Here is a 12,297-nt window from a genome sequence, read left to right as displayed (position 1 = left end):
CACAAGTCATAAATGACATAACGGAGCTGTTAAAATTTCCAGAATCGGATTCCGGCTCCGATATCAAAAAGTCAACCCCGTGGTCAAACTTGGAATATTTAGCCTTTAAATTGCTAGTTCCGTTAAATGGTCATAACTTGAGCTAGGGACCTCCAAATTAAATCTCGGGCATACGCCCAAGTTCCAAATCACGATACGGAACTACCGGAACTGTCAAAATACTGATCCGGGTCCGTTTGCTAAAAATGTTGACCAAAGTCAACTCACTTGAATTTTAAAGCTCTATTTCAAATTTTAATTCATTTTTCACATGAAAACTTTCAAAAAAAAATTACGGACTGCGCACGTAAGTCGAGGAATGATAAAATGGTGCTTTTCGAGGTCTTAGAACTCATAATTACTTATTAAATTTAAAGATGACATTTTGGGTCATCACATTCTCCACCTCTAAAACAAACGTTCGTCCTCGAACGGAGTTAGAGAAAAGAAAATACCTGAACTGGAGAAAAGGTGTGGATATTTACTTCGCATGTCCGACTCGGACTCCCAGGTAGATGCCTCTACTGGATGACGTCTCCATTGCACCCGAACTGAAGGATAACTCTTTGACCTCAACTGTCGGACCTGCCGGGCTAGAATAGCCACCGGCTCCTCCTCGTAAGTCAAATCTTTGTCCAATTGGACTGAGCTGAAATCTAATACATGGGACGGATCACCATGATATTTACGGAGCATAGACACATGGAACATTGGATGAACCGCTGATAAACTAGGTGGTAATGCAAGCCTGTAGGCTACTTCACCCACCCTTTCAAGAATTTCAAAGGGTCCGATATACCTAGGGCTCAACTTGCCCTTCTTTCCGAACCTCATTACACCTTTCATAGGTGAAACCCGGAGCAATATTCGTTCTCCAACCATGAATGCAATATCACGAACTTTACAATCGGCATAACTCTTTTGCCTAGACTAAGCTGTACGAAGTCGATCCTGAATAATCTTGACCTTATCCAAGGCATCCTGTACCAAATAGGTACCCAACAACCGAGCCTCTCCCGGTTCAAACCAACTAATTGGTGATCGGCATCGCCTTCCGTATAATGCCTCATATGGATCCATCTGAATACTCCAGTGGTAGATATTATTATAAGCAAACTCCGCAAGTGGCAAGAATTGGTCCCAAGAACCTCCAAAGTCTACAATACAAGCGCGGAGCATATCTTCTAATATCTGAATAGTGCACTGTGACTGTCCATCTGTCTATGGATGAAAGGCTATACTCAACTCCACCTGCGTGCTTAACTCACACTGTACAGCCCTCCAGAAATGTGAGGTAAACTGCGTACCTCGATCTGAAATAATAGACACGGGCACACCGTGAAGGCGGACAATCTCACGAATATAAATTTCAGCTAACCTTTCTGAAGAATAGGTAACTGCCACTGGAATGAAATGTGCTGACTTGGTCAGCCTGTCCACAATGACCCAAACTGCGTCAAATTTTCTCTGAGTCCGTGGGAGCCCAACAACAAAATCCATTGTGATACGCTCCCACTTCCACTCAGGAATTTCTAACTTCTTAAACAAACCACCAGGTCTCTGATGCTCGTACTTAACTTGCTGACAATTCAGACACCGAGCTACATGTGAAACTATATCCTTTTTCATTCTCCTTCACCAATAATGTTGCCGTAAATCTTGATACATTTTTGCGGTACCTGGATGAATAGAATACCTGGAACTGTGTGCCTCTTCAAGAATTAATTCACGAAGCCCATCCACATTAAGCACACAAATACGGCCCTGCATTCGCAGAACACCATCTTCCCCTACAACAACCTCTTTGGCATCACCGTGCCATACCGTGTCATTAAGGACAAGTAAATGAGGATCATCATACTGCCTCTCTCTGATGCACTCATATAAAGAAGACCGGGCGACTGTGCAAGCTAGAACCCGGGTTCTGAAACATCTAACATCATGAACTAATTAGCCAAAGGCTGAACATCTGCAGCTAATGGTCTCTCACCAACCAGAATATACGCAAGACTGCCCATACTCACAGCCTTTCTACTCAAAGCATCGGCCACCACATTGGCCTTTCTGGGGTGATACAAAATGGTGATATCATAGTCTTTCAACAACTCCAACCACCTTCTTTGCCTCAAATTAAGATCTTTTTGTTTGAACAGATACTGAAGGCTACGATGATCAGCAAATACCTCACACGAGACACCGTAGAGGTAATGCCTCCACATCTTCAGCGCATGAACAATGGCTGCCAATTCTAGGTCATGAACATGATAATTCTTCTCGTGAACTTTTAACTGACGCGACGCATATGCAATTACCTTTCCATCTTGCATTAATACTGCTCCAAGCCCAATGTGAGTAATACCAATACTGGCGCCGTAGTCAAAGCGGTCTTGAGCTTCTGAAAGCTCAAATCACACTCGTCTGACCATCTCAATGGAACACCCTTCTGGGTTAGTCTGGTTAATGTGCTTGCTATAGATGGAAATTCTTCCACGAACCAACGATAATAACCTGCCAAACCCAGGAAACTCCAGATCTCTGTAACCGAAGTAGGTCTAGGCAAATTCTGAACAGCCTCAATCTTCTTAGGATCCACCTTTATGCCTTCTGCCGGTACAATATGTCCCAAAAAGACAACTGAGTCTAACCAAAACTCACATTTTGAAAATTTGGCATATAACTGATTATTCTTCAAGGTGTGAAGCACACTTCGAAGATGCTGCTCATGCTCCTCTCGACCGCTGGAGTAAATCAAGATATCATCAATGAATACAACCACAAAAGAATCCAAATAAGACTTGAACACCCGATTCATCAAATCCATAAATGTTGCTGGAGCATTTGTCAACCCAAATGACATCACTAGGAACTCGTAATGCCCATACCGAGTCCGAAAAGTTGTCTTAGGGACATCAGATGCCCTAATCTTCAACTGATGGTAACCAGATCTCAAATAAATTTCGAAAATACCTTGGCACCCTGAAGCTGATCAAATAAGTCATCAATTCTTGGCAGTGGATATTTGTTTTTGATAGTGACCTTCTTCAACTACCGATAATCTATACACATCCGCATAGAGCCATCTTTCTTCTTTACAAATAATATTGGTGCACCCCAGGGCGAGACACTGGGTCTAATGAATCCCTGATGAAGCAAGTCTTGTATTTGCTCTTTCAATTCTTTCAACTCTGGCGGGGCCATACGGTATGGTGGAATAGAAATGGGCTGAGTGCCCGGAGCCAAATCAATACAGAAGTCAATATCTCTATCGGGTGACATCCCCGGCAAATCTGTAGGAAATACTTCTGAAAATTCATGAACAACTTGTACTGAGTCCATAGAAGGGACATCCGCACTGGGATCGCGAATATAAGCCAAATAGGCTAGACACCCTTTCTCTACCATACGCCGAGCTTTCATATAAGAAATAACCCTGTTGGCAGAATGGTCAGAAGTTCCTTTCCACTCTAACCGAGGTAACCCCGGCATAACTAGGGTCATTGTCTTGGCATGACAGTCCAATATAGCATGGTAAGGAGACAACTAATCCATACCCAAGATGACATCAAAATCTACCATATCAAGAAGTTGAAGATCCATACTGGTTTCAAGATTACCAATAGTAACCACACACGAATGATAGACATGATCTACTACAACAGAGTCTCCCACCGGTGTAGATACACACACAGAAAGCACTCAGAGAATCACAAGGCACAACCAAATATGAAGCAAAATAGGAGGACACATAGGAATAAGTAGATCCAATATCAAATAGAACTGAAGCATCTCTATGGCAAACTGGAATAATACATGTGATCACAACATCAGATGACTCGGCCTCAGGCCTAGCTGGAAAAGCATAAAATCAGGGCTGGGCCCTACCACTCTGAACTGCATCTCTGGGACGGTCTCTAAATGGCTGGCCTCCACTTCTAACGGTCTGACCTCCACCTCTAATGGACTAACCTCCACCTCTAATGGCTGACCTCCACCTCTAACTGTCTGACCCCTACCTCTAGCTGGCTGAGCAGGCGGTGAAGCAACCGGTGCGGGTATGATGGCACGAGAATCTTGCCGAGATCTGTTACTCGCGAATCTAGGACAATACCTCCTGATGTGACCAATGTTCCCACACTTATAACACCCATCCTGATGCCGTGGCTACTAAAGCTGAAGCTGACCCAGATGGGCCGGATAACCACTGTAGTAACTCTGGAGTGGTGGTGCATTGATAGGAGCTGAATGTGCACTAAATACTGGCTGCCCACAGTAAGGCATAATAGGACCGTGACTCCCTGAAGCACCAGGAGATACATGAAATGCTGAATGAAATGGTTTGGGAGGATGACCCCTACCAAAATTACCCCGGCCTCCAAACGAGGCACCACTGTAACCACCGAACTGACGAGGCCTCTTATCGAACCTCTACCATCTTTCCTATGCAAGAACCATCTCTATCCTCCTTGCCACATTAGCAGCCGCCTAAAAAGAAATCTCACTTTTGGTCTCCTTGGCCATCTGAAGTCTGATAGGGTGATTGAGGCCTTCAATGAACCTCCTCACTCTCTCTCCCTCCATAGGTAGTAAAATGAGAGCATGGAGGGACAAATCTACAAAACGGGACTCATACTGAGTTACAGTCATACTGCCATGTTATAGACGCTCTAATTGCTTGCGAAATTCCTCTCTAAGTGTGATAGGGAGGAACTTCTCCAGAAATAGCTTAGAGAACTGCTCCCAGGTATGTGCAGGTGATCTGACTGGTCGGGTCAATGTGTAATCTCTCCACCACCTCTTGGCGGAACCCGTCATCTGGAATACCGCAAAATCAACCCTATTAGTCTCAACAATACCCATGTTTCGCAGCACCTCATGGCAGCGTTCAAGATAATTCTGTGGGTCCTCAGAAGGTGTACCACTGAAGTGAACTGGAAAGAGCTTAGTGAACTTATCCAGTCTCAATAAGGCCTCAAAAGACATGGCGGGCCTATCACCAGTCTGTGCTGCAACAACTGGCTGAACTACCCCAACTGGCGGGGCTACTGGAGCCTGATTCTGGGGAGCCATCTGCTCCGGAGCGGGAATAGTGGGAGTTTGTGCTCCTCCCCCAGCCTGTGAGACGGCTGGTGCCACTAGAAATATACCATTCTGAGCCACGCCCTCCATAAGACTTACCAAACGGACTAGAGCGTCCTGAAGTACTGGAGTGACTATGAATCCTTCCGGGACCTGAACTGGTCCAACTGGTACATTCTCAACTGGGACCTCATCCTGAAGGTCTACCTGAGGTTCTACAACAGGTGCAGCTGCTCGAGCTCTGGGCTGAGCTCTACCTTGGCCTCTTCCTCGGCCTCTAGCACGACCTCGGCCTCGACCTCTACTCCTGGCCATAGTTTCCACCGGGGGTTTTGGTCCCTGTCCATCGGTAGAGGTATTACGTGTTCTCACCATCTGCGAGAGAATAAGAGTAGAATGGTTCAATCATCGATGATAAAATAAAATCGCACGACAGAATAAGAAAGAAGTGATATTGTTCCTAAACTTCGTAGCCTCTAAGAGATAAGTACAGACGTCTCCGTACCGATCCTTCAAACTCTACTAAGCTTGCTCGTGACTCGTGAGACCTATGTAACCTAGTGCTCTGATACCAACTGTCACGACCCGAAATTCCCACCTTCGGACCGTGATGGCGCCTAACATTTCACTTGCTTGGCAAGCCAACGTTAGAATAATATTATCCATTTTTAAAATAATTTTATATTTATTAATAACAAAGAAACAAATGCGGAAGCAAAGTTTGAAATATAGTGAATAATCCATAAAAATAACGGTGTCTAAATACCATCCCAGAATTGGTGTCACAAGTGCACGAGCTTCTAGAATAATACAAATAAAGGTCTGAATAAAATAAAGCTGTCTGGAAATATACACACAACTAAAGTAAAATAGACGGGGACTTCAGAACTGCGAACGCCATGCAGTTATACCTCAAGTCTCCTCCGAGTAGCTGAAATCCGAGCAAGTCTGTGGCACGACGCTGGGAACAACTCTGAAATCTGTACAAGAAGTGCAGAGTGTAGTATCAGTACAACCGACCCCATGTACTAGTAAGTGCTGAGCCTAACCTCGACGAAGTAGTGACGAGGCTAAGGCGGTTCACTTACATTAACCTGTACGCAATATTAATAACAACAACAAATAATAGAAATAAATCAGGTAACTCATTTATAATAATTGAAGCCAACTCAGCAGTCATAATCCATTATTATTTCACCCAAATCTGTTGCAGCGTGCAACTCGCTCTCACAATATATTCACATTCAATTCTGTTGCAGCGTGCAACCCGCTCTCCCAATATATTCCTTTTAATCAATTCTGTCATATATTTATTTCAATCAAGTATATATATAGGCTTTTAAATAAGTCTATTGCGGCGTGCAATCCGATCCCCCAATATTGACTTTTAAATAAATCTATTGTGGCGTGTAATCCGATCCCCCAATATTGACTTTTAAATAAGTCTATTGCGGCGTGCAATCCGATCCTCCAATATTTTTATTTACCAATCAATTTTTATAGAAGAAATTCCCCAATAAACGTAACAATTAATACAAAAATTATAAGACAACAAGCATACAATAATTATGATTTAATTATGAAGCAACCAATGACAAATATCAATTATTATGGAAATCAGGGATCAAATAGGCAGTTTAATATTTAATATGCTAAATGTCAAATAACAATTAAGGCACATAATTCAAATAACATGTAATAATTAATGCAGGAATTCAAGAATTAATATTTGACAAAGAATGAGAGAGAAACAATTATTATAATATTTAATTTATGATTAAGAATAATTTATAATTTTTCATGTAAGCAGGCAAACAATTAATTTGACGACGTATAGACACTCGTCACGTCGCCTATACGTCGTTTACATGCAATTCACGTAACAAACAATTTAAGAGTTCTATTTCCTCAAGTCAGGGTTAACCCAGACACTTACCTCGATTTGCAAATTCCAATCAATTATTCAACCACAGCTTTTTCTTTTAAATTTGCCTCCGAAAGCTTCACATCTATTCACAAACAATTCAATATATTCAATACTAATCATAGGAATTAATTCTATATGAATTTATAAATTCTCCAGATAAAAATCTGAAATTCATTAAAATATTTGGCAGTGGGACCCACGTCTCAAATACAGGAAAAACTCACGAAATACGAACACCCGTTCCGATACGAGTTCAACCATACCAAATTTGTCCAATTCCGATATCAAATGGACCTTCAAATCTAAATTTTTCATTTTTGGACAGTTTTACAAAAATTCCAATTTCTTCCATCTAAATCCGAAATAAATGATGAATTTAGACATGGATTTGTGAAATATAATCACTTTATGATATAGAACACTTACCTAGTTCAAAGTAATGAAAATCCCCCTTGAAATCGCCCAAATCCGAGACTCAAAACTCAAAAATGAGTAAAACTAGCTAAAACCCGATTTTATGTATTCTGCCCAGCATTTTGGCATCTGCGATGCCTTGGCTCGCACATGAGAGCTCGCATCTGTGAGAAAAATCTCGCATCTGCGAAAAGGGCCACCTGCAAAGGCCGCATCTGCGATGTAAGTCTTGTGTCACGACCCAAAATCCAAAAGGCCGTGATGGCGCCGGACACCACTGTCAGGCAAGACAACCATAATCAATTGACTTAATTACCCATTATAGTATTTTTGAAATAAAAAAAAATTCTTTAATAAAATTGTAGAGATAAAAACTCATAGAGTAAATGATAAATATTTTTGCAGCTAAATTTCTAAACAATTCACAACCATTCCCAAAACCCGGTGTCACGAGTGCATGAGCATTTACTAGGGAATTAAAATAAAATACAGCATCTGTCCAGAGTACAAATTAGACAGGAAAATATAATAACTCTGAAGGAGATTCTGTTAGCTGCGGATCGTAATATAGAATGCAGCTCACCTATGTCCCCACAATTTTTATAACACCTCTGCGCCCACAAGGTCGCTATACATATATGTACCTGCACAATAAAATGTGCAGCAAGTGCAGTATGAGTACGAAAACAACGTGTACCCAGTAAGTATCAAGCCTAATCTCGAAGAGGTAGAGACGAGTTGGCCGACTATGACACTCACTATGGGTCAATAATATTAAATAATCATGAAAATAGAAATATTTATATCAACGATGATTCACATAATTAACAATAATTTATTAAACCAGTAGAAGTAATTAAATTCCTTCAATTCCAATAATTCTCAGTATAATAATTAAATTCCTTCAATTCAAATAATTTTTAATCTATTAAGTAAATCCTTCAATTTCAATAAAAAAATTCCAGTTTATCAAATAGCTTTACAAGCTACAATTTAATTTCAATAAATTTTCAATTTATCAAATAACTTTACAAGCTGTAATGAACTGTCCAAGTATCGTGTAATTATTATTTTTATTATTAAGCACGATTTCTGCCGAGGACGTACGGCCCGATCCAGAGTGTCGTGTACACTGCCGAGGGACGTGCGGCGAGATCCATAGATGCATCTATCCTGCCGAGGCGTTCGGCCCGCTCCACAAGAAAGGAGGACATTTTCTTATGTGCCTCCGGAAGGACAGTATGTTTATTATAAGATAAATTTGGGAGGAAAACAATTTCTTCTTAACAATTAATTGATTTAAACAAAAATTAAGCATATGAGATTTTCATCCTTTAATATCTTTATCTAACAATTCACAATATATTCATATAGATATCAATTAATATAAATTAATCAAAGAATACAATCTACACAAGTAAGGCATGCTTTGAGTCCTAAATTAGCCGGACTTTAGCATTTAATAGTAGCTACGCACGGACTCTCGTCACCTCGTGCGTACGTAGCCCCTCCCCTCCCCTCCCCCCACAATTAGCAATAATTATTTAATTTTTAATCACCTAGGAGGTAATTTTCCCTCCCCAAGATTAGACAAGAGACTTACCTCGTCTTGCTCCAATTTAATCCACTATAAGGCCTTTTCCACGATAATCCAACTCTGCCTGGCTCGAATCTAGCCAAAATAATTTGATACAATCACTAAAAATTATAGGAATTAATTCCATAAGAAAATACTACATTTTAAATAAAAATCCCGAAATTAATAAAAATTCATCCGTGGGGCCCACCTCTCGGAATCTGGCGAAAGTTATGAAATCCGACAACCCATTCAATTACGAGTCCAACCATACCAGTTTCACTCAAATCCGATTCCGAATCGATACCGAAATCTCAAAAATTCGTTTCTATGAGATTTCTAAAAAGTTTCAAATTTCAATCTCAAAACACTAATTAAATGGTGAAAACAATGATATATTTGTGTATATAGACCAAATCCGATTTGGAATCACTTACCTCAAATGTCTTTCCTTGAAACATCTGCCAAACGTCGCTTCTGCTCAAGCTCAAGTTTGTCAAAAATGGCAAATGGGTCGAATGCCTCTGTTTTTATAACTTACAGATATGCCCAGTTCGATCTTGGGAGCTCGATCTCGGGGAGCTCGATCTTGGGAGCTTGATCTCGGGAGCTCGATCTCGGATGCTCGATCTCGGGAGCTCGATCTCGGGAGCTCGATCTTGGGAGCTCGATTTTGGGCCTCGATCTTGGGCTCGATCATAGCCCAGAATTTCCAGCATAAGAGAAAAAAAATTGCAGCAGCTGTTTAAGTCCAATTTGTTATCCATTAACCATCCGAAACTCACCCGAGGCTCTCGGGACCTCAACCAAATATAGAAACAAGTCCTAAAACATCATACGAACTTAGTCGAACCTCTAAATCACATCAAACAACGCTAAAACCACGAATCATACCCCAATTCAAGCTTAAGGAAACTAAGAATTATCAACTTCTACATTCGATGTCGAAACCTATCAAATCAACTCCGATTATCCCCAAATTTTGCACACAAGTCATAAATGACATAACGGAGCTATGAAAATTTTTGGAACTGTATTCCGACTCCGGTATAAAAAAGTCAACTCCCCGGTCAAACTTCCAAACTTAAATTCTTGTTTTAGCCATTTCAAGCCTAATTTCACTACGGACTTCCAAATAAAATTCCGATCATGCTCTTAAGTCCAAAATGGCCCTACGGAGCTGTTGGAATCATCAAAATTCTATTCAGGGTTCGTTTTCACATAATTCGACATCCGGTCACTATTTGAAGTTAAATTTTAATTTTTTAATCAAAATTCCATATCTCGGGCTAGGGACCTCGGAATTTGATTCCGGGCATACGCCCAAGTCCCAAATCACGATACGGACCTACCGAAACTGTCAAAACACTTATCTGAGTCTGTTTGCTCAAAAAGTAACCATCCCACAAGTCATAAATCATTTAAAGCACATACGAGAAGTTTTATTTAGGGGAACGGGGTTCTAAAAGTCAAAACGACCGGTTGGGTCGTTACATTCTCTCCCACTTAAATATGCGTTCGTCCTCGAATGTGCTAAGGAGTATTCTGGAGTTATCCAAAATTACTGTTGAACACCTCGTGCACCTACCCGTGCTACCACACCCAGTTTAGCACATTAACTCGAGCCAATCTTAAAATTCTCCCATTTATTTAGGAAAATAAGCCTTAGAGCCCAATTCTAACATCCAGAATTCTCCACCATGCCTGTCTCCAACCTATGAATGTCGTAACAATCACTACACGATGCACTAATACAGGATTGCATACTTTTGTTGAATTTAGACCATGCACCGCATCATTCACATGACTATAATAACATTCTCCGATAACAATAGCCAAAATTCCATGAATCTGATGTTCACAACACACCTCATGATACATATAAGTCATGTTCCAACTCTTGAAATGCTTCCACGATGGAAGAAATGTGTAGAAATTCATAATCAACTGTCGAGTCAACAATTATTGAGTTTCTCCTTCTGACAAGAACCATTGCCTCATTATAACCAAATAATGGTATTTGCTATTTATTACACTTCATATAATCCGATCGCACTGATCCTGAATCCAATAATCTCGTCTCACCAAGTATAAGTTGCTCAGGCAATAAACCACCTCAGACGCGATCAAAAAGCCTCATATGTCGCCATAATGAGGTAATAAGCTACAGACTTGATTACGATACATAAGAAAAATGAAATCTATAAAGGATTTCTCAACCCACGTGACTAATTAGACAACTGAAAAGGTGTCATGAACCTTCCTTAGAAAAAGGGACACAAACACACAAAATAGAATATAGGAGACTGTACTCAACATCACATTATTGCGACGTGCAACCTGATCCACACATGATACCGTTGCTGCGTGCAACCCGATCCAAACAACATACCCGTGGCGGCGTGCCACCCGATCCGCACAAAAATAATCTATAAGAAAATACTTATCGAGCTAAAATGCTCATTACTACAAAATATCCGAATATCGGACACAAGCACGCTCAATGCATAATATCATCCCTGGAAGGACCGACAGCGCCATGCGCTACAAAACTCAAGCACAACTAAGGTACGATATATGATCTGAATCTCAAGAGCCATCCTGCTCACATAACACCATCGCTATGCGGAACCTCATCACATAAGAAAATTATCAAGCCATTTCATAACTCACACGGCACAATATAGTATTACATGAAATAACCGACGACAAAACGACATCCCACGTCCGAATACTCTAACATAGGGAGCTTTTATGCTGAAATGAACACATCCGGCCTGATATAGAGACACATGTCACTCTGATATAGGGAGCTTTCATACTTGGTTTCAATCTTCACTCAATCAAGTGACTACATGTCACTCTTACATAATATTTTCGTGAGACACGCTCCCACGACCTTTCGCACCAGGTAACAAGTCTGCACTTCCATGCTACCGGTTACATTATTGCTGTAAAGCATATAAAAAATCCACAAATCAATACACAAGGTCTCTTACACCTGACATCGACCTTAGATGATGCCAAAAACAATACCATCTTACTTTAAACATCTAAATCCCTTTCCTGTTCATCCGAGCTCATGACATCTTTGTCAACACCGAACCGAAATCTTAAATCCTCAACTTTCAAAACCCATGCTACTTAGTGCACTTAACCACGCCAATGCGCAGGAGTACAAGAATTCCATCATGACTCCCGAACCACTAATAGAGTAAACACTTCATCATATATAAACCTTCTTCTTAACTCATTTCAAGAGAAC

At 40.8% G+C, this 12,297-nt stretch overlaps 1 pseudogene; it reads right to left on the bottom strand.

The window, feature by feature from the left end:
• Positions 1 to 447: 447 nt before the first annotated feature.
• Positions 448 to 3,636, bottom strand: LOC138895050 (uncharacterized; annotated as a pseudogene).
• Between the last annotated feature and the right edge of the window lie 8,661 nt (positions 3,637 to 12,297).

The sequence above is a fragment of the Nicotiana tomentosiformis genome, chromosome 7, assembly GCF_000390325.3.
Source record: "Nicotiana tomentosiformis chromosome 7, ASM39032v3, whole genome shotgun sequence".
Taxonomy (NCBI): Eukaryota; Viridiplantae; Streptophyta; class Magnoliopsida; order Solanales; family Solanaceae; genus Nicotiana; species Nicotiana tomentosiformis.
This window is presented reverse-complemented; position numbering and strand designations above follow the sequence as displayed.